The sequence below is a fragment of the Lutra lutra genome, chromosome 7, assembly GCF_902655055.1.
Source record: "Lutra lutra chromosome 7, mLutLut1.2, whole genome shotgun sequence".
In the NCBI taxonomy this organism is placed as follows: domain Eukaryota; kingdom Metazoa; phylum Chordata; class Mammalia; order Carnivora; family Mustelidae; genus Lutra; species Lutra lutra.
The window spans coordinates 56,189,902-56,212,874 of NC_062284.1; the positions used below are offsets into that span (position 1 = coordinate 56,189,902).

General features: G+C 36.9%; 1 long non-coding RNA gene across 1 annotated transcript; it reads left to right on the forward strand.

The window, feature by feature from the left end:
• The first annotated feature begins 583 nt into the window (after window positions 1–583).
• LOC125104021 (uncharacterized) lies at window positions 584–15,546 on the forward strand. The gene is made up of 3 exons (XR_007128566.1): window positions 584–643; window positions 3,596–3,774; window positions 15,403–15,546. It is a non-coding gene; the product is annotated as an uncharacterized LOC125104021 (long non-coding RNA).
• Window positions 15,547–22,973: the final 7,427 nt, after the last annotated feature.

Sequence of the window (22,973 nt, forward strand, 5' to 3'; positions counted from 1 at the left end):
CCCTTGCTCGGTTGGCTTGTGTTCTCTTCAGGTCTTCTTGGCATTTCCTGAAAACCCCCGGCAGCCTGACTAACTCTCAGGCAAGAGAGAGACTGCTTTTCAAGGCTTGCTTTTGGGTCTTTTATCATTGGCCTACTTTTGGTACCACAAAAGCATGATGTCCTTTTACTCAAGAACTGGTGGGCCACTCTAAAGATTTTGAATATAATTCCAGCAAAATTCCTGAAACTTTAAGTTAGAACTTACATCATAAAGCCAGATCATAAGTTACAGAACAAAACAAACAAAAACAGAAACAAAACCCCAAAAAACAACATATTAAAAAATCAAGATTTTTAAATTTTGCTTTTAAAAAAAGAGCAGCTTTTACAGATTTGGAAATATGCTGACCCAATCTCGTCTGCTGCCTAACCACTACCTGAAGCAGTAACAAGACTAGACGAGAAAATTGAACTCAATATTTATATATATGGCAACCATAAAGCCAGTGAATGTTACCTGTCTCCCAGGGTAACATTTGTCGAGTCATAAAACTGACTCACGGACTGCATTGAACTTACACTATTGAATAACATGCATGGAGGGAAACCAGAATTACAACCACACGTAAAAATGGATACATTAGAGGTGGATTTTGGAAGAGGTAAGAAAGAAATAGAAGGCAGTTGTAAGGAGATCACTTAAAATTAAGTATGAATGGTTTATACTATTGATTAAAGTATTTTTGAAATCCATAAAGGAACACTTTGTACCAAGTAGCTTTCATAAACCTTAAGAAAGACTATTTGGTTCGGTTCAAAGGTCAGAAGCCTCTGTCCCAACAGGTAAAGAAAGTGGTTCCATTTCCATTTTAAAAGATCAAAGTACCTCTAAGTTCAGAGTCTAAAATTGAATTAATGATCTACTCTTGTCATTTTTTTTTTTTGAAGAAGCAAGCTATGTTTGGAAAAATGCAGTATCTAAATTAATGTTAAATTTACAATATCTTTATATGTTATTATATATCTCATCTCTTCTATCAAATTATAAACTCCTTAAGGGATCTTTGTATCACATAAATCCATAGTTTAATCCTATATCCCTGGTACAAAGTAGGCTAACAATGCATATTTTGAGTTGGACTATATTCATTCAAGAAGTCTTTTAGATCTCAAACTTTTTGATTCTCTGATGTCTTGCATTTTCCCCTTTCAAATAAAGAATATGTTTAAAAGGTGAGCTACCAATTGTTGTATGGATGTCTCTCAATCATGCTACTGGGAACCTATTTTTTTTTAAGATTTTATTTATTTATTTGACAGAGAGATCACAGGTAGGCAGAGAGGCAGGCAGAGAGAGAGCGGGGGGAAGAAGGCTCTCTGCCGAGCAGAGAGCCCAATGTGGGGCTCGATCCCAGGACCCCGGGATCATGACCTGAGCCGAAGGCAGAGGCTTTAACCCACTGAGCCACCCAGGCGCCCCTGGGGACCTATTTTTAATAGCTCTACCACAACCATTTGACAACAAACAAATCAAGGACAAGAACTCTACTTTCTTTTTAATTTCCCATGTTTAACACACACTCTTCTGAGTCATAGATTTAACTCACAGAAGTCACTACCTTGAGATAAGCAGAGTTGATGGGTTAATAAAAAGAAGAATTGGGGGGGAACAGTGGCAAAAGCTTCCTGCCCCAAATCTATTTTAAAGACTAGTTACATGGTTGTAAAGAGTGTTAAAATGAGAGCTTGCCTGTTATCTATCTGGGCTGACACCCTAGACTTAGGAAATCTAAGTACTCTTACATTTAAAATAGCATGCTGGGCCCTCACGGGCATTCACAGATGGAGAAAGCTGGCTGGGTGACTCCTAGGTACTACCCGCCCTAGGAAAAAGCCCGTACCTCCATAGTTTGATGAAGCAAGGCAATGCATGAGTGCTGCAGTAAGATGTGACCTCAGGGAAGGCTTGGGTTATCCTGGATACTGCCTGAGAGGAACATCAGCAGGACAACGTGACCTCAACAAATAAATTTGTGCGAGTGGACTTCCATGAGTCAGGTACCAAGTCCTAAGCAGCTAGCAGGGGATGCAGTACCTATGCTGGAAAAACTCAGCAAGAAGACAAGAAATGTGCAAAAGTGTGTGCACATGGATTTTTGTGTACATGAATCTCCAAAAAGATCCACAAAAGACTCATGAAAGAAGAAAAGAGTTGTTTTAAACTTTTCATTTAAGTTCAATTTAGTTAACATACAGTGTAGCATTGGTTTCAGGGGTAGAGTTTAGTGATACATCTGTAGCATATCACACTCAGTACTCATTACATCACGTGCCCTCCTTAATGCTCATCACCCTGTTACCTCACCCCCTGACCCACCTCCCCTCCAGCAGCCCTCAGTTTGTTCCTTAGAGTTAAGTGTCTCTTATGGTTTGCCTTCCTCTCTGTTTTTATCTTATTTTATTTGAATGAAATTCAATACAACTCAAATGATACCAATACTAGTTTACTAAATGTGCCAGTCAAGCAAGACACTTTATGTCTCTGGCCTCTCTCCCCATTTTCAAATCCTGGAGAAGCCAAAGGCACCACAGGGTGTTGGGAACAAAATGTGGAAAGGTGAACTGAAATGCAGTTCAAAGTTGAACTGTGTTTAGCCTGCACTGAGGAAGCAGGGAGTTAAAAAAAAATCTTAATTTGCATGAGAGTTTGAGTAATATTAGAATTTTTAATGCATTTATTGTACAGAGAAAATCAGTTATTTCCAATCAGAGGGGTTCCTGACAACATGGGAATTATGTGCTCCTCCAGGCATGTTTTAAGGGTTAACAGTGCAAAAAGAGATTGGGCAACACAGGGTTCTACATGTAGTGCTGTTTTGTTTTTTTTTTTTTTAAGCTGTACAGTTCTTATTAAGTTTTCCACTTGGTTAAAACTGTGGGAAGATATTTTGGCACATGTGTACACAACCCACGTTTTACCTTTAGCTTCAGGAACCAATATGGCTCAGCAAGGCACTGTAGATCCGTAACTTCTACAGTCAAGGGCTATCATGTGATGTAGGTATTATGTATTCCGTAGGAGTTGGACTTTCTAGTCATCTCCTTATGTTAGTGTTACACAAGGACATTTACTTCTGGGGTCTCCTAGGCAGGACCCATGACATCATCTGGAGGCCCTGAGAGAATGGCATCTAGGACATCGAGTTCTGATGAAAGGAAAGTATCCAGAATCACTAGAGATCAAGCCTAATCAGCAGGTCTGTAGACACCCTTGACCACCCTGAGCAGCACAGTGTATCAAATTCCAAGAAAGCGAAAGGCCGAAAGGCCGAGGTAACTCCGAAAATGGAGAGAGGAAGATGAAGCGTGGAGAATAATTTTGCCAAGGTCACAGTTCAGCTTCTGGTCTTCCATGCTAATTCTTTTCACTGCAAAGGTAGATTTTCATGTGTCTATTTGTTTGTTAATAAATGGACAGTTCCTACACAGACATTTTTAACATCACTTCAAATTTTGATCTTTTTTTTTTTTTTTTTGGCATTTCCTTTGTGGAGGCTGGGATGCATATCATAGAAAGAAATTAAGAATATGTTGGTTTCTTATTTGTTTTCCAGATTGGAAAAAGCCCAGACTCTTATAATATAAAAGGATCTTTTTAAAAACCACCACTCAGATATAAATTACATCTGCTGGATCAGCATCCTGTTGCTATGTTGCTGATAAACAGAAGCTGACTTCATCACACATGGTGGCGTCTCTTCAGACGCTAGCTCTGTACCTCCAAAGCAGCGCAGTATGTATGAATGTTAATACGACTTCTCTTGGATCTGTTGAGTCAGCTCTTACAAATCTCTCTGGTGAACACTCAAAAGTGAAGCATTGGATTATCTGGTCCACCTTCTTTCCAAATTGAAGGGGGCTGAGCATGGGGACAAAAAGAACTTTAAGGTAGTTCTTGCCATAAATGACAATATATACGCTACTTCAAGACAGCCAGCCTCCCGGCAACAACTCAGCACTGACATGGAAGTTTTCAGCTTTACCATATGGAACAGATCTCTTCTTAAGCAAATGTCAAATCCATAATAATTAGGTCAGTGCTGTTCGTTTCTTCTCCCAACTCATACTGACCTCTTGCTGGGTAGATGGAGAACTAGCTTTAATTTTAGGCATCCATGAAACCTTCTCTCACCTTCTTTTAGGCTCCTCTGACCTCTTTATTATTCCAAAATTTCTGTAGCAGAAATGCTCTTGCAACTTCAGGGATCAACAAATTTTTTCTTAAAAGGGACAAATAATAAATATTTTAGGCTTTGTGGGTAATTTAGCCTCTGTAGCAACTACTCTACTTGGCCACTGTAGTGCAAAAGCAGCCATAGACAATATAAAATGAACGAGTATAGCTGTGTTTCAGTAAAACTTTATTTGTGAAAATCGGCGGACAAGGTGGATTTGGCCCCTGGCTGTAGTGTGCTGTTCGCAGCTTTAGTCTATAGCTCTAAACTTGGTTAAAACAAAGAGGCTTGTGGAAAAATGCTCTTTAACTACCAACCAATTTTATTTTCTTTATCAAGAACTGATTTTCACAAGAGATGGCCATTCAGAAGGTAATAGACACTGAGGAAAGAATTTTTTTAGCTTTTCTTTTTAAAAAAGCTCTATACTTCGCTTACTATAAATTGTCCACAAGTGAATTTTTAACTGTCATTTCTTAGTATGATACTGTCTAGTTTTCCAGATGAAAACAATAAGCCAGAGGCAGAAAAAATCGTAAGGACTCATTTAACTGAAAATTTTGAGATGAGTTGCAGTGGACAAAATGGCTAATAAAGTAGTAAATGGCACTAAAACATGGTGTCTAGAGTTGGGGAAATGATAGTCCCTACATATTTATATTTATTGTATCTTTAATTAAGTTCTGGATATCAAGAATTTGAGTATCATTGATAAACTAAAACAGGCTTGGAAGAGAGAAAGAGTTGAGCAACTTGCAACATTATTGTGTGTCGAACAAGAAAATGAGGTTGTTCAGTCAAAAAAAGAGAAGACTCAGGGAAAATAATACTTTTCTTCATATATTTAAAGGGCTGCATTTAGAATATGAAGCATGTTTCTTTAGTATGATCTCAGAAGTAAAAACCAAAAAGATAAATTTCTAAGAAAATCTCAGCTAAATTTTTTAAAAGGATTTTCTAAGAAAATTGAGGATGGAAAAGACTATGTTAAAAGTAGTAAACAATCTATCTTTATTTGGGATGTTTAACCTTAGTATGGTGGGCATATAGATCAGGGGATTCAAGAATTAGATGGGTCATTTGATTAGGTCAATGATCCTTGAATAGAAATTTCATGGACCTAGAATATATATATATTCTATAGAAATTGAAAAAAATGCTAATTTTTTGTAATGCCAAGTAAGTACCTTCAAACCAAAACTAATGGCCAATCTCATTTCATAAAATAAATTATATTTTAGATGAAAACACAAGAACACATAAAATTAAAGGCAGTCTGCAAAAATAAAAGTTGTAAAAGGCATAGATCCTAATTTAATTGAACAAAATTTAGCTAGCTAAATCAAGAGATGACATGAATTTTATTTTTTTCATTTTGTTACAAAATGGCAAAAACCCTGTTATGGATTAGCATGAGTCCCTCGATCATTTGGGAAGTTCTGAACCTTTAAAGTCCCTCCCAATTTTAAGACTCTGAGTCTGAGCGAACACAACAGTGCCAAAGTATGGATTTTGTTCTTCTTCCAGGCACATAACAGAGGTAAAAGCTATCTTCAAAATGATCTGCCATGTGAATTTATTATTCTAAATGACTTCATTTACCTACAAGTGGCAAAATCCTATACCATGAGCAAAGCATAGCATTTACCGTGTGTTTTGCCATCCTGTGGTAATGAAACTAAAACACAAAATGCCATAATTTGATAAATGATAGTCACATACTAGTTATTATGGTTTATATTATGCCCCTGGCACCCCTCACCCCACCAAAAAAAAAAAAAAAAAAAAAAGGCTTAGCAAATAATACATTAACTTTGATAATTTTAGAAGCAAAAAGAAAAATCCAATGGCAATATGAAATGAACAGTGGGCTTATTCAGGAAATTTTCTAATAAAACTTAGTCTTTCAAGATAACTTAACTGGGGGGGTGCCTGAATGGCTCAGTCAGTTAAGTGAACGACTCTTGATTTCGACTCAGGTCATGATCTCAGGGTTGTGAGGTCGAGCCCCCTCATCAAACTCTACCATGGATGTGGAACCTGCTTAAGATTCTCTCCCTATCCAGCTGCCCCTCCCCACTTCTCTCTCTCCCTCTCAAAATAATAATAATAATAAACAATTTATATTCTCAACTAAAATTCTAAGAGAAGTTAAAAATAATGTTCAAAAGATCCAGTCTCTCATAAAACTCTGCCTCAAGTGATTCTGTCCCTTTCCTTCAATTTTCCTTCGATGGACATACATTGTATGACTCTGTACAAATTATTTTGAGAATTATTTTTGTGAATTCGATGCATAGCTGGATTTTGTTTTCCTAATGACCACACATGTGTGCATGCACAGACACATACACACATACACACGCAGTCACACTAGCCCTGGTAAGAGAGAGGTATAATCACTAGTGAGGGGGCAAACACTATACCAGCTTCTACTCACAGCTATGTCAATGCCCATAAATTCTAATTTGTAACACCCCTGCAGTTCCATTGTATGGTTCCATTAGTCTGTGCATGAATTATTCACACGAGATACATCATAATGACATCAGAACCATCCATGATATCAATTCATACTATTATAAAAAGGTAATCTTCAACTGTGCAACACAACATGTGTTAATTAGATCTCCAAGAAACTTTGCGAATCTATCACCTTCTTACAGCCCAGCTCCGGGCTCACCTCCTCCAATAAGCCTTTCTGTCACTCCATCCTACATCCATACCTTTCATTTTTGTTCTATCCGTGGAATACCTGACACAATGTAAAAGTTTAGACGACATTTCTTTGTGCTGTTGTTTTCATTGCTTTGTAGATTTAACTCTTGAGTCCCTGAATGGATTATTTGATTCTTGAAGGATGAAACCACAATATATAGTTCTTTTGTAATTACTGCAATACTTAGCAATTAACCTGATTAACTGCCATGCAGACACAATTTACAAATTTTTAGATCCTGGGCTACTTAGTTTAGCAGATTTCAACTTTTTGATGATCACCCAAGTTTTGGTGGTATGGTTTATTATTTCGTTATGAAATGTTTTGTCTTTTTTGTGACTCTTAATTCTTTGAAGAAATAAACAGCATCTTGTGTAATATTATTAAAAGCAGGATTGTTGTGAAGTTAGGAGAAATATATGTAAATTGTCATGGAATGGTAAGTGACACATAAACTATGTATCATCACCATTATTATTTTTCCATTCTTTGATACTTCAGGGCATATAACAATGGGCAATTATTAGCAGAGTACTTACAACAGAAAAGCAATTTATAAGAGAGACTCACATAGCTTAGTCCCATGCATTCAATAAGTACTTAATAATTCACCATTTGACTCTTTATAACATACGTACAGAAACATGCAAGTACTTCCAATGATCAGCCCAAAGGAATGTTCACCAAGTGAACACACCTGTGGAATCAGCAACGAGTTTAGGCAACAGGAGATTATCAGCATCCCAAAAGCCCCTCTTGTGCATCCTCCCAAGTCCATACCCATCCCCCCTACAAAGTATAACCAGTATCCTGCCTTCTTATAGCATTGATTAATTTTGCTTGTTTTTAAACTTTAAATAAATGGAGTTATACAATAGGTACTCTTTCACAGCTAGCTTTTTTCACTCAGCTTGGTGTTTATGAGACCAGTGCATACTACTGCAAATAGCTGTGGGGTTTTTTTATTTTTCACTCATAATACTATTTATTATTCCACTCTATAAATATACTACAATTTACTTATTCATTCTATAGTATGTGGGTTGTTATAAATAGTACTGTTTTAAATATTATTATGCCTTTGGATGAACTTGTGTATACATTTCTACTGAGAATAAACTTGGGGAAATTGAATTATTATATTCTGATTTACTAGATAATGTAGTTTACTAGGTTTAGTTTTAGAAGAAATTGCCAAAAAGGTTTTCAATTTGCTTTTGTCAATTTACAGTTCTACGCTGTGAATAAGAATTGGAATTTGTCCACACTGTCACCAATTTTAACATTACCTGTTCAATTTTAGCCATCCTGGAGTATGTGTAATGGTAGCGAAATGTAATTTATATTTCCATGGTGACTAATAAAATTGAGAACTTTTCATGTCTATTGGCCTTTGAGTAATCCTCTTCTGTGAGCGGCTAGTCAAATGTTTTGCTTATTTTTCTATGGGGTTGTATCCCTTTCTTAAAGATTTAGAGATATGCTTTGTATGTAATGTCATCACTGATCTACTTAAATTTACATCTACTATCCTGCTATTTGTTTTCTATTTGACCTGTTTCATATTTATTTTTTTCTTCTTCCCTGTCTTCCTTTGGGTTAATAAAAGGTTATTATTTATCTGACACCATTAATTTCTTAGTTATTCATTCTTTTATTATCTTTTGTGATGTTAAGAGATTACAATATACATCTTTAACTTAGAATGGACTACTACCTTCCCAATAATGCTAGAACTCTGGAATACTTTAATTTAGTTTATCTCCTTCTTTTGCATTTTGACATTTATCTGTGAGACAATTTGCTAAAAAGCTTCCTTTAGTATTTGTTCTCGTGAGGATCTGCTGGTGACAAAATCTCTCAGCTTCCATTTTCCTGAGAAAACATATCACTAATGATCAGACTGACTCTTTAACTTAATTTTCACTATTTTATTTTCACTCATTGATGGTTAGTGTATTCTATTTTATCTTTTTTGCACTATTGCTAGATAATTTTACCCTTTCCTCTTTTGGCACTTTCAATTTTCTCTCAGCTTTCATCATTTATGTTGAGGAGTCAACTGTGACATTATTTAGTGTCATTTTTCTCTGGATACTTTTAAGATTTTTCTCTTTGTTTTTGGTTGTCAACTGTCTAACTATAGTATTCCTAAATCTTGTTTTCTTTGTATTACTTTGCCTGTAATTCACTGAGCTTCTTGAATTTGTGAGTTATTATCTCTTACCAGTTTTGGAAAATTCTCCCCCATTAGCTCTTCAAGGGCAACTTCAACCACATTCTTTCTCCTTAAGGAACCCCAGTTACATGTATGCTAGAGCTTTGGACGTTGTTCTATTTCTTGTACTCTGTTCGTATTTCTTGTACTCTTTTCTGTATTCTCAATCATTTTTCTTTCTATGTTTCAGTTGGGGTATTTTCTAATAAGCTGTCTTCTGGGTTTCAAAATGTCTTCTGCTGTTGAATAGTTTGATGAATGTAGTTATTGAGTTGATTTTGGATGTTATGATTTTACATTTAAAATATCCATTTAGTTTATTTTACAGATTCTAAATTGTCAAGTAAAATTCCTTATCTTTCCTCTATATTTTTTCATCTTTGACCTACTTTTAAAACTATTCATCTTTGCCAACTTTAAAGTTTATGTCTGCTGCCTGCAATGTATGGATTACCTTTGGGTTTCTTATATCCTTGTACATGGTTTCTCCTCTTGAGTTTAGGTCTCATGGCGCTATCTTTTGGAAGTCCTAATAACTTTAGATTTAATGCCATAAATTTGCATCTAGACATGGTAGGGGTTATGGATGAGCTTCTCCTCTAGAGTTATTTAACCCTTTCCTCAGCTAGGCAATGTGGAGACTTATCAACAAAATTCAACTAGGGAGTGAGCTGAATTCAGTCTAATTTTAATTCACACTTCTTCTGCTTATGGTATAGTTCACCAGGGCCTTCAATGAGAGCCTAGTGTGTTATCAGAGCCCCTTTCCCTTGTGGGACATGAAGTTTTTGTCTCCTTACAGAAAGAATGAAGAAAAATCTACTCTGCTTTTCTATTTTCTACCTAGCTATTTATCTCCCCCACATCCCAAATTTCAGAATTCAGCAAATGTCTTAATGAGGAAACTGACCATGAATCGGAGGTCTTGCAAATTTCCAATTTTGTTAATGCAATCCTGCAAGACTGCCAAATGCCCTGTTGACATCTAAGTCTGGTAGCAGCTGCTCTCTGCCTGGGCAAACTCCGTTTCTTGCTTACACCCCTAGTTTGCAAATACAACCAAAGTAAAACTACAAAATGTCAGCCCACTACTCCATGGCTCTCCCCTTTCCATATTCTTAATCCCACTGTTCTTCCTTGCTTCAGTAGCTGTCTACTCCTGTTAAACATATGATCATTTAATTAATCTATTTTTTCTAGCTGTTCTCAATGGGAGCTTTCTAGCTGTTCTCAATGGGAGCTTTGGTATGGCAACAACTATCCCATCTTCCTCTCATATGAAAGTCCATATAATGATGTTTTGATTGGATTAAGAGAGCTCTTTATTAAAATGTACAATTTTATTTGAAAATTTGACAGATAATGCCAGCCCACATGAAAATAAAATGTTGATGTAGAATGTACAGTGACAGCAAAGTATTTTCTTTTTTTAACCAAAAATAATTCAAAATTGAAGGAACATTAAAAATGAGTATGATGAAGCCAAAATCTCAATTTTAAAATTCTATCTTTATCACTCACCTATACAATAGTAGCAAAAGCATTTGTAGAGGTAAATGATTATTTGGTGGGAAGACTATCTTCTGAATATATGTCAGCAATTCAGCTTTTCTGGGTATTTATTAAACTGTAGGTTGAGGTGAACTGGGCACTCTTAAGTAATAATTGGGTACAGAAACATTTTTCAGAATGGGATATATATTCAGAAGTCTTGATGGAAGACTATTAACCTATTATTTTATCTTATTTTATTTTAAGGATTTTATTTATTTATTCGACAGAGAGAGATCACAAGTAGACGGAGAGGCAGGCAGAGAGAGAGAGAGAGAGAGGGAAGCAGGCTCCCTGTTGAGCAGAGAGCCCGATGCGGGCCTCGATCCCAGGACCCTGAGATCATGACCTGAGCCGAAGGCAGCGGCTTAACCCACTGAGCCACCCAGGCGCCCATAACCTATTATTTTAAAAAAACACATCAGCCATGGCTCAACGTAATTCAAGTACAGGTGGAGCTTTGCATCTTAATTTTTTCCAATATTATTGTAAGGTCCTTATTAAATTTTATATTATGATCTTAGTTAAACTAAATTTGAATAGATTACATACAACTTCAATGGCAAAAATTCTAAGATCTAAATCATGTGGTAAGAAATCTAGTTAATGACATGATGGTGGTATCTGGCAGTTGATTCAAATTTGTTAGGATACCATGTTAGTCCTGATAAATAAACAGGCAAAATGTTACATATTTATTTTCCTAAAAATCTTAGGCAGAATATGAAGGGTACAAACTGGACATTGAAGATATAGTGAATAATTCAAATGTAACTGCTGAAGCCAATGGATCCTAAGCTAGATCCAAAGTTTAATTAGTGATCAACTTTTTCTCAGACTCCATGATCCAATAAACTCCTCTCCTTTCACACAATTGAATTTTCTTTGAGTTTCTGTCACATAAGACAAGCAAGCTAAACCAGAGGTGATACAAGAAAAATCAGGATCAAATAACCAAAGAAGAAAAAGAGACTAGAGACCAATTACAAAGAATCAGGCAAAGACTGTGAGGACTTCCAGAATCCTGAAGGCCTTGGACCACAGGGTGATGAACTCGGATTGCCTGTGATTGAAAGACAGGGTGAGACCTGTTGAGGTATGGATTCAGGAACTGCTGACCTCCAACCTTCTTTCATTCAAAGGACCTCTCCCCTTCCAGAATTGGGAATCCCCCCTGACCCTGACAAGAATTTATTCAGATGGCATTTTGTCTAGATAGTAATTCAGTTTTGGTTAGCATTTGCTGAATCTGGTAATCTTCCTAACCTTAGCTTGATCACTGGCAGAAAAGAAATGGGGATAGACATGGTGAGAATCAGCATTTTGTTGAAAACATTTTGGTGACCTTAAAGACCACAAAATCATTGGTTCTACTGTTTTCATTTCCTTTCCCAAATATTATTTTGTGATTGTTACATAGAAGACCCAAAGCAAGATACACAAAGATTTTAAAGAGAGAATCATTTTCATTGATTTATTAAGATTATTCAAATTCAAGCTTAAAAAATTTTTTTTCTAGAAAGTTAATTGATTTAATGTCCCCAAATCCTAGAATTGGTAATGAAAATATAGGCTTGGCAGTCCCATATCAAAATGGACCTTTAAAAACTATTTTCCCATGAAATGGTCACCAAATATTTGACCTTTTTTTTGCTGCATTAAGAAATCTATATTAAGCCATTATTTCTTTGTACTGAAGCTTCTCCCAAAAGTGCACAGAATAAACAAAGGAGGAGATATATTATAGTGTAAAGATTACTGTGTTCTACTTTTGATCTGCCAGGGATTAGATCGCTCGCCTCCGACAAATTATGTAATCTCTCCAAGTCTTAGTATCCTCTTCTAAATAATGCAAAATTTGATACCTGCTCCAGAGTTATTTTAGAGATTACTTGAGTTAACAAGTCTAAGGTGTTAACACAAGACTATAGGTAACATGTGCGCAATTACACTGTCCCCCTCCCTTTTTTCCAAAAACACACTGAGATAGCTTTGTGGCATGACATAGATGCAAGAAAGTTTCCACTAAAAATGTGTTTTGTTGCTCTTTAGGTATAAAAATTCATATATTTGTCAAATTTTGACATATCATCTAGCAACACAACAATTATGAGGAAGAGAAGAGAAGATTTGGGAAATAAGACAATTTTCAAAAATAATCCACCCATCAGGAGGTCTACAGGTCCTACATAAATGCCATCTGCCATTCATATCTATGACTTTCTAAGTTATAACACTAATAGTTAAATGTGTATTATGTGTCAAGCACTATACTACAACCTTTAGTTAAATTAGCTCATTTAATACTTAATGCTATGAAGAAGGTACTATTAACTAGTCACATATTACAAATGAAGAAACTGAGCTTCAGAAATGGTAAATAATTTCCCAACATCACATAACCACTAAGTAGCATAGCCTGGGTTCAAATCCAGGAAGTCTGTCTTCATGGTCTAGTGTTCTGCCCATAGACAGGAAATCCTGGATCTTCTCAAATGCCATCCCCAAAGCACTGGTGGACACCCATACCTTTATTCCTATTTGTTAGCTGCATGAGCCATGTATGTGGTGGCATTACGTCCTCAAATCCTCTCCTAAAAGAAGATTTCAGGGGATATCAGCAAGGAAAATGAGAGCCTGAAAGGAGAAAAAGCAGGTACAAAACAAAGGTGAAAAGGACAAAAAATGCAGGGTCTGCTTCCTCCAGCATCATGACTCATAAGTGGAAGAGATAATCCTGAGGTCCAGAGAGGTTAAGAATATCACCCAAAGTCATGCCTCGTCAGAAATAACATCTGTGAGTCTGGTATATTCCATTTGGAAGTCATCAAGTAGACAAATCCATATAGTTTAGAGGAGAAGATGAATCCTGAGCATAGCAGAATGCCTACCTTTCTAAGAATGAAGACCATCTCAGTATATTAATGGACTGTGTTTACTTCAATGATAGAAGAAAAATGTCTAACAAGTCCCAGTAACTTTCATGTTGGATAAAAGCCAGCTGAAGGAAATCATAGGTTTTAACCACAAGAAGTAAGATTTAAACGCAGTTTCAGACCTGTTAGTTTCAGACCTGAGTAAAGGAAGGACTGGTGTAGGGCACCTTTAACGATGTTCTTAGACTCTCCTTGCTGAGAGCTATGGAAGTGGGGAGGGCTTATGATAGAAACTGATTAACTGAGCATAGCAATAGCCTATTAGGCCTATAGAATAAATAATGCTTTTTAAACCTGTGGAGTATAAGTAAACCTGGGAAAATCTGAATAAGATCAGGGGATCAATGTCAATATCCTGGGGTGATATTATACTAGAAATTTAGAAGATGTTTACCAATAGAGGAAACAGGGTAAAGGGTGCACAGGATATCTCTGCATTATTTCTTCTAATTGTATGTTAACCTACAAATATTTCCAAGTACAATGTTTATAAGAAAAGTACATGTTCCTGAATTGAAGTGTAAGATGCAAATACTCAGCACAGTAATAAATACTAGTGGAATGAATAAGTGAATGAACAATCGTCAGGTTATTCTGTGTTAAACTTTAAGGCCACCCTGTAAAAACTTGTTTCTCCTCATCTTCCCTTTAGCATCGTTCCTGGACTACAGGAATAGCTCTCAAATTGGTCACATTATTTGCAAGTTTTGCTTTTTACACGGCTACCAGATTTCTCATTGTAAAACACAATTTTGATGACTCTTCCTATCTCTAAAAGCACCGATAATTCTTCATTGTCTACAGAACAAAATTAACTTAGCATTCAGACTTTCTATCTTTCTAGGCCCCTATCCAAATACTTTTTTTATGATTATCTATTCCAGACAAGTAGATCAACTTCCTGTTGCTAGTGTATGCCCTAAGCTCCTTTGCTTCTGTAAGCTTTCCATTCTAACACACCCCCAATTCTCTACCGACTCTTCTAAGTGATCTCAGGAAAGCCCCTTGTGATCCCAATCTTTGTTTATTCACCGGAAAAATGGGTATAATTACAATTACTTCTAGAGCTTCACGAGAATGAGATAATACATTCAAATTTCCTAACACAATGCCTGGTACCTAATATGATTTTGGGAAATAGTTATTTTCTTACTACCTTTGTTTTGTAATGAAACGGATCACTACCCTTTTCTGCCCAGTAGGGTCCTTTTCTCAGTGTATTTTATACCTCCCATCTTCCAATAACTTTTCTAAATCTCTTTTATCTTTTTAAATCATCTATTTAGAAAAAAAATATTTTTAGAGAAAGAATTTTCTTTGAAGCATTTTGACATCATCTTCTTCTATAGTAAAACTTTGTACAGCTCAGCCTCACACCCACACAATGACAATCCATAAAGTGGAAAGTGCCACCACCCCTCTTGAATGGGAATCTGATGGGAACAGAAACTGCATATTGGTGTGTTTTCTCAAGCAGATTGTGGTTGCTGAATGAATAGCACTAAACAAACATGGAGAGAGCTACTCAGCTTTCTAAAATTATCATGTGGCCTGCTTTGGGGCTCTTTCAAGAGATAATAAAGTGATATGACCTGCATAGACCCAAAGAACAGTTCAAACTTAAATGGTGCCTGAATGAATGAAGGAATTGAGATCTCCTAATGTAAGAGCTATAAATCTAGATAAGTAAAATAACATTTGGTGGTCCTCATATGAAAACAGGCCTAAGACAGACTGTCGTCCTCTCTGTTTCCCTTTCCAGATCATCATGCTCACGTACTTTCTCCTCTCCTGTGTGAGGTGGAAGAAGGATGTTACTACTGTGAGCTCCCAACCTAGACATCCCATGGCTTCTGGGAGGCCAGAGTGAAGAGGAGTATAAAAGGAACAGAGAAACAAAAAATGACTTCAGAGGTGTTTATGTTACTTTTTAAAGAGTCGTTTACGATGTCTTGTAACCCAGGGATGGAGAGATGGACTGTGCTTCTGGGAGGAACACTCTACAGTAAAAAGGTTTTGACCAGGGGTTGAGAGGCCTGGATTCTACCACTGGCTTTGCCATTTCCTGATTCCATAGCTCTAGGCATTTCACATCTCCTCTCTGGGTCTCAGTTCCTTCCCTCACAGAGTCAGGAAATGGGACCAGCTTACCTCTAAGGCTTTCCAACATTAACATGCTCTGCCTCAAAATTTGGGCCCTTGATTTTTTTTGTCTACCTTACCTGAAAGGTCGATTCTAGTTCATGTGAGAGAAAAATAAGGAATTCTTCATAATCTTAGTTACAGCTGTATTAGTTGGAAACTGAACCAAAAAGAGGATGAATAAGGCAAAAAGGAGATATATAATAGTGTGGAGCCAGCATGGAGTGGCACAAAATGGAGTACAATCACTTGTAAGTATTAGACCCTGGGAATATGTGCTTCTCTCTCAAAGAGTTGGAGGGCTTCTCGGACAGCAGGATGAGACAAACAGAGATACCTGGCTTATGGGGTTGGAAGAGGAGACAGATTCTCCTCCCAAAGCATTAGAATGTGAATACGATGAAAAATGGCCTCGAGGCTAGGGAGCTGAATGAAGCAAAGTGAAACTGTGATCAAAGTGGATCTCCGTGATTTTTCCCTCCCTGTGATGTCTAGGAAGAGGTTGACTCCATAGATCGCTCATTTACTTGGTCACACTTTGAGAGTGCAAAGTTTTCTCCATCAAGGCATTTGGAAAAAGAAGATAAGTCATGATGTTTGATTCCTTCATGATCTTCTGTGTAGCACTTGCTCAGAAATAACAAAGTCCCCCTCCTTTCAAAGAACTTAATTTTGTTGTCAGTTTTCTTTTTCTTTCTTTCTTTCTTTCTTTCTTTCTTTCTTTCTTTCTTTCTTTCTTTCTTTCTTTCAAAACATCTTGGTGAGAACTGTGGGGAAAAGATTATCCAAAGGAACAGTGGATGGCAGTATTGGTTTGTATCTCTAAAGCAGAAAGCAATGAAAAGTACTATTTATTTTAAAAGAAGAAAAGGAGCATATACTCAGTCTATTGAACAAGCCTCCCATGGGCGTGGGTCTAAAACCATGAAAAGTTTGTGTTTGCAGTTTCAAAACCTGATTAAGCAACTATATCAGATGATTTGAGAGAACTGCATGGAAGAAATGTGGATGGGAAAAATGATGGCCCAGAAAGAAAAAATGGCCTGTTTTAACTCAAAATTTTACATAGGCATCCTCAGAGTAATTAAACAGTAGTTAATATCTAGAACCAGTCAGTCAATAGCCTATGGCCAAGAAACACAAGGGGCATTCTACAGCACAATAGCAATCATATGCTGTATGCAGGGATAGAAGAATTTAGATTACAAGAGTGAGAGGTCGGGATGAGAAGGAGAGTAGGATGGAGTACAGACAGGCAGCTTATTGGGAATTTCATTTTTAGTGAGGTATACACATGTTTCAGTATTTATATAGCACCCGTTGCCATAGGAATGCAGATTATTCTTTTTTGCCTAACTCTTCTCCTTTTTGAGTGCCTCACATGTACCTTTGCGCACTGCTTTGAACACTGATTTGTTCATGCATATATTCCATCATTCATTAACAAATATCTTTTTTAAATTTTTTAAATTTTTTATTAACATATATTATTTGCCCCAGGGGTACAGGTCTGTGAATTGCCAGGTTTACACACTTCACAGCACTCACCATAGCACATACCTTCTCCAATGTTCATAACACAACCATCCTCTCCCTACCCCTCTCCCCCCAGCCACCCTCAGTTTGTTTTGTGAGATTAAACGTCTCCTATGGTTTGTCTCTCTCCCAATCCCATCTTGTTTCATTTTTTCCTTCCCTACCCCCCAAAACCCCACTTTGCCTCTCAACTTCCTCATATCAGGGAGATCATATGATAATTGTCTTTCTCTGATATTAACAAATATCTTTGAGCATATATGAAATACAGGTACGGATGCCCTAGGAGGGGAAACAAACATGTAAACAGAAAAATGCCAAGCAATTTGGTAATAGCTAAGTGATTTACTGAATTATTGTCTCAGATGGGTGGATGGTGAAATGATATACTTTTCTTCCATAAGCCCATTGCCCCTTGCTCTGTGTCAAACCTCCCTATCTTGTGGATATATACTAAATCATGTCTTGGGAAGATCTCAAAATCTCTCAAGTGCTTCTAGTTATTAAAGTCACAATTTTTTCATTTTTAATTGTTACCCACTTTAAAACTTATTTTTCTATCACATTTATTTATTTCTTAAGATTACTTATTTATTTATTTAGAGAAAGAGAGAGAGTGAGCAGGGTAGGGATGGGAGAGGGATAAGGAGAGAGAAAACCTCAAGCAGACTCTGTGCTAAGTGTGGAGCCTGACCCAGGGATCCAACAAATGACCCTGAGATCATAACCAGAACTGAAATCAAGAGTCTGACACACAGCCAACTGAGCCTTCCATCACATTTAAGAACAGTCATTTACCCAGTTTAGGGCAGTTTTGTGGCTGCAGGGACCTAAAGAAGGAAAGAGAAAGTCCTTCATTTTCTTCCCTCTCCCTGATCTTATTGTAGGGGCTGTAGGATGTCTGTCATCTGCTCTGGGACATATCCTGCACCCTCCATTTTCCAGGCCTGTTCTACAGCCATCTGTCTGGGTTGCCTATCTCTGTTCTTCTAGCTGTTGTGAATCTCTATGTGCAGGCATCATCCTCTTCCAAATCTTCCAGCTCCTGCTCCCATCATAATACCACACAACCTCTTTTTGAGTCCTCTGTCCAGCTTCCAGTCCTTTGCAATGCCCAGCGACCCATAAGGAACACATACACTGTTGTGTCTGACAGAGGCTGTCTTGCTCTGTGCCCCTGCTCTGTCATCTCTCCCTACTTACTTTTGTCCTGCCCATGTAGATGCAGGGCAAATGACCAAGTCAGCTGCCAGCCAAATGACTAACTGAGAAGCAAGATTCCAATCTCCCTTTTTGCAAGCATCCTCGATCTTTGGGAACCCTTCACATAGTTTTACTTTATAAAGACTGTTTCTCTGGAAGTGATGATAGGATCTAAAATGGAATGAGATGTATAAAGTGAGACTATGACAATGAGAATGGTGACCTACTGGATGAGGAACAAGAAAGATGCCTCCAATGTTTCTAGCAGTGAAGATGTAGTGGGTAATGACCTCATTCTCAAGAGAGGGAAGAGGGCACAGGAACGTGTTAGGATGGAAAGGTAAGACATTTAGCTTTCGGCATTAGATGATGGATATCCAGACAGAAATGAACTAAGTCAAATGTTGATTAGAACTAAAAAATAAATATAAGTTACAACATAACTTAGAAGAGATTCCAGACCTGAATGGAGATCCTAAGCTTTGATAAATATGCCATGAGGAAAATGCAAAAAGAATAAAGTGGGTAGTATACTGGTTTCTGAAAGATACTCTAGGGATATCCATGGACTAAATGAAACATGGAAACTGGCAAACAAGATCAGACTCAAAAGTAAGGTATTCCAAATGGGGAGAGATCAGGAAACAAGTTTTTTTAAAGTGTTTTCATTTCAGCAGTCCAAAAACAATAGGAGAAAAGGGTGGTTCAAATAATAAAAGAAATAAGAGAAGAAACTATTCATTCCAAAATGGCTCATCTTTGGACTTTTTAAAAAGATTTTTATTTTTTTAAGTAATCTTGACACCCAATGTGGGGGTCAAATTCACAACTCCCAGATCAAGAGTCATATTCACCAACTGAGCCAGCCAGATATCACAAGACTTTTTTTTTTTTTTTAAATCAACAAACACAAGATTGGGCAATCAAAACAAAAACAAACAGTAAAGATACTCTTAAAAAATACCTTCAAATAACAATGAGCAAAGAAATTCTTGGGAGAATATACAACTTACAGATCACTGGCAGTCAAAAAAAAAAAAAACAAAAACTTGAAGATATTTTACAAATCTAATTGGACAGATGCGAAGCTACAACCCCAGGCAGGGTACACAAGTTGCATAACCCGTGAGTCCAGGGCTAGCTCTTTTCCATTAACCATCAGCATTATCTTTACTAACCAATTAAAGTATCATTAAAGATCCCTCTTGAACACCTATGAGGCATCTTTGAGAAGAAGCAGTGCAATAGCTTCCTTTTTTTAAGACTTTTTTTTTAAAAAGAGTAGTGTAAGTTTACAACAAAATTAAGAGGGAGGAACAGAACCTTCTGCCCTCACACATGCATAGCCTCCCCCTTAGCATCATCCACTTACCAGAATGGTACAGTTTTTTTTTGTTTTGTTTTATCAAAGATGAGCCTACACTGACATATCACAATCACCCAAAATCCATAGTTTACCCTAGAGTTGATTCTTGGTATTATACATTCCATCGCTTTGAACAAAGGTATAATGATACATATCCATCATTATGAGGTCATAATGAATGCATTTCACTCCCACAAAAATCCGCTGTGCTCCACCTGTTCATTTCTCCCCTACCACCAGCACCTCTGGCAACCATTGATCTTTTTTTATGATTTATTTGTTTATTTTAGAGAGAGAGCAGGGAGAGGAGCAGTGGGAGAAAGAGAATTTCCAGGAGACTCCCCGCTAAGCTTGGAACCCACATGGGATTTCACTGATTGGCTGGAAGAAGAAATATCTGAACTCATAATCCTGAGATCATGACCTAAACTGGAATCTAGAGTCAGCGGATTAACTGACTGAGTCACTCAGACACCCCACCACTGATTTTATTGTCTCCATGGTTTTGTCTTTTCCAGAATGTCATAGGAATGGAGTCATATAGTATGTAGCATTTTCAGATTGGCTTCTTTCACTTAGTAACATGCACTTAATGTTTCCAGTGGCTGGCTTTTTAAAGAAAGAGTGAGTCAGTCCAGTGAGTCTTCCCAACCACGCCCATCCTGGATTCTCCATGACATTAGAAATTCCTGAAAAATGTCACCAATCTACTGACCTGACTGAATGGAAAACTTTGTCCAAGACCACAGTATTCAGCAAGTCCACACAGTCATTTTTTTAAAACTATTTGTACATTTTGACTAGTTTCTATTCCTGTTATTTAGTTAAAATTATATTTCTGAGAAAAATGGAGAATATAACCACAGCAGAAGTGGTCATGATTTTCCTTGTCTATACTGGTATCATTTAATAGAGGAAACAGCTCTCCATAATTCTTGATGAGATTATGCCATGGAAAGGAAACCGTAGCCATTGCCCAGACCCTTAAGATTCCCATTGATTCTTTCAACAATTTTCTGTATTTAAATATCAACTAAAAGACCAAAATACTTAAGAATGCTTCAAGTGGCTGCTTCCCATGATTTTTGTATGTCTAGCAATTCAGTTCTACAACATGAATAGCTGGCAGCAGCCGTGTTGTATACTAAATGTCTCATTACAAAATGCTAGAAAACTAGAGAATTACTGACAATTAAGTGTTGGTACACACAAGTGGCCAAAATGGCAATTGACGAAAGAACGATAATTGCTCAAGATGATAGAATTGATGCATATAATTGGATTTGGTCATTTTACTTTTATCATGCATTTGAATTACCTCGAATGGATGAAGGCAGTTGCCATATGAACAGGCATCATTTTGTACACAGCTTTCCTTTCCACATCACTGCCCCACAACCTTCAGCCTCAATGTCGCCGTTTTATTTTCTATTTTGACTCTTCGGTCAGTGTTTTTTTTTTTCCTTTGTGCATCCTGGGACAGCACTGACAAAAGAGTAAATTTCCCAATGCAATAGAGTTTATCAATACTTGAATTAATATCCACAGAATGGAACAATGGTGATTGGCATCTAATTGCTGACCAATGGCAAAACCAAATTTCAGAGTGTGGTGTGAGGACCACAAGTTGGATTAACATGTGTATGTTTATTCCTTTATGAGTGTCCTCCATTAACTGTTGCTTCATTTATTCCCACAGAAAGCATCATTGTTCCTAGCATTCACTTCCATGAGCAGACCTATGGTTTTCAAGAAGAAACAAATGACTACTCATGTGGCAAATCTAAGGCGTGCCCCAGACAGCATACTATGGACATACAACAAAACAAAAATTAGAGAAAGCCCAAGCTATCAGGACAAGATAATGATTGGTCTTTCAAAATAGTTGAACCTCATAGGTTTTTCCCTGCTGCTATTTTCTACCAAGACAAAAATATTTCTGTGTTAACACCGTTGGGGAACTGAAGAATCTTTAGTCAATTTGCATACCTGGTTTCATGTAGTTAGATCATTTCTATCACATTTCTGACAATTACAAGTATTTTCCAGCCATAGATGATTTTGAACATTTGGAAGACAACTGACATTTGGATGGGTTAGCTGAATTTTTCAGACTCTACCTCTAAGAACCTTGGAATGATCTATGCAAATAACATCTGGTTTAAAAGTGTCTTCTGCATACCTGAAACCTTGAAATCTTTTTATCTGTAAGATCTTATTAAAATTTGAACATTGCTTGAATGGATAAAATCTTCCCTTAAAATCCAACTGCAAAAAAAAAAAAAAAAAAATCCAAGTGCAAAGATAAGTTTGGAGAAGATGCAGCTGAGGAGGAGGAAAGAATGAAAGATATAGGATGGAATGGGAGATTGTTGGTTTGAGCTTTGGGATTATGTAAGTGGACCACAGAGACTCTTGTCCTCCACAAACACTGATTTCTGTGTTCTAAGTCCTCATTCCTAAATGAAGGACACATCCTCCTCCAAACTGCTCCATCCTCATGGTTCCTCATAAGAAAACTGACCTGTTCTCAATCACTTTATCCCAACAGCACCAACATTCTTTTGCCCTGGAAATAAAAGAAAATCAACTTTGAGGTCAAATGCTTTTGCCAGTTCATCTCAAGATCCTATGATTCCATGACCACAAGAGAATGATATTGTAAGTCATTTATGATTTTTATTTTAAGGTTTATATCCAAAGATGGTGTTATGCTTCTATTTTTCTCTTACGTGTATATTTTTGCTATGTTCACTTTTTATATTTTAAATATAGTTGAAATACTAAAATTTCAAAAGACAGCTCAGAGGAACAAAGATGAACAATATAAAATTCTCATTCTATTACCAAGAGAAGTTACACAGATACAGGGAATAGAGATCACTTGAGATTTATCCTGAAAAATTCAAAGTATATGGATATTCAAAAGGAAGAGATGCAACAAATTGTTAATTATGAAAAGTTTTGGTACGTGATTTTCCTGGGCATCACTAGTTGGGCTACATTAATAGAGATTCAGTGTTTATAACCTAGAAAAGCCTCCTTCTTTGCATCATTTAAAGAACATAATTAGAACACTAACACAG